The sequence below is a fragment of the Phodopus roborovskii genome, unplaced genomic scaffold (assembly GCF_943737965.1).
Source record: "Phodopus roborovskii unplaced genomic scaffold, PHOROB, whole genome shotgun sequence".
Lineage (NCBI taxonomy): Eukaryota > Metazoa > Chordata > Mammalia > Rodentia > Cricetidae > Phodopus > Phodopus roborovskii.
This window is the reverse complement of record NW_026126517.1, coordinates 26,392,375-26,393,704: the sequence shown is the minus strand read 5'-3', so window position 1 is coordinate 26,393,704 and position 1,330 is coordinate 26,392,375. Positions and strand designations below refer to the sequence as shown.

At 38.9% G+C, this 1,330-nt stretch overlaps 1 pseudogene; it reads left to right on the top strand.

Annotated features, from left to right (window-relative positions):
- The first annotated feature begins 374 nt into the window (after nucleotides 1-374).
- Nucleotides 375-1,049, top strand: LOC127231677 (small ubiquitin-related modifier 2-like; annotated as a pseudogene).
- Nucleotides 1,050-1,330: the final 281 nt, after the last annotated feature.

The following is a 1,330-nucleotide window of genomic DNA, read 5'->3' as shown; positions in this document are numbered from 1 at the left end:
CACATATATAAAATAAAAAATATTTTTTTTTTACAGCGGCTGGAGAGATGGCTCACTGGTTAAGAACACTAGCTAGTCTTCCAGAGGTCCTGAGTTCAATTCCTAGCAACCACATGGTGGCTCACAGCCATCTCTAGTGAGATCTAATTCTAATGCCCTCTTCTGACCTTCAATGATAGATGCAGACATGGAAGCAGAACACTGCATATTATAAAGAAATAAACAGATCTTCAAAAAATTACACAGAAAGTTCAGTCCCAGCCACAGGAGACTTAAAAAAAAAAAAAAAAAAAAAAGCCAGGTGGCTCATTATTGGCCCGTGTGCTCCCTCGGTGCGGACCCGGTGCCTCTTTTGTGAAGCGGCAGCTCAGGAGACCCCGGCGCTCGCCATGGCCGACGAGAAACCAAGGAAGGAGTCAAGACCGAGAACAACGATCATATTAATTTGAAGGTGGCGGGGCAGGATGGTTCTGTGGTGCAGTTTAAGATTAAGAGGCATACACCACTTAGTAAACTAATGAAAGCCTATTGTGAACGACAGGGATTGTCAATGAGGCAGATCAGATTCCGGTTTGATGGACAACCAATCAATGAAACAGACACACCTGCACAGTTGGAAATGGAGGATGAAGATACGATTGATGTGTTCCAGCAGCAAACAGGAGGTGTCTACTAAAAAGGGAACCTGCTACTTTACTCCAGAATTTTGTTATAGACCAAGAATACATTCGCAATTAGAAAGCCGCAATTTGGTTCCGCCACATCCTGACTACTACAGTATAGTTTTCTCTATTCTTTCATTTCCCTGTCCCCATTTCTTTATTGTACATAAAGTAACTGGTGTATGTGCACAAGCATATTGCGCTTTTTTTTTCTTTTTTAAACTAAATGGCCAATGTTGTGTTTTGATTGACATCAGATGGAGATGGTCTGGGGGGGAAGTACTGGTTCTGTGAAAATATCCCCCATTCTCCATAGTGACATGCTCATTCAGCTCTTATCTTTATATTCCAGTAAGTTATTTTGCTCTCAATGTTTTAACAAAAGAACCCAACAACAAAATCCTTGCATACCTTGTTCGATTGGAGAATTTTAATGTTTTTCATTTATCATTGTAAAACCAAGGACAATTTTATAACTTTTTTGTACGTAGCTATTACATGTAGGGCAATCTGTCTTTAAGTAGGGGTAAATTACTCTTGAACAAAATGATCCTAGATAGTTTTCCCTTCAAGTCAAGCGTCTTGTTGTTTAAATAAACTTCTTGTTTAAAATCAAAAATAAAAATAATTTTTTTACAAAAGAGATATACATAAAGTTAGAAGGGGTG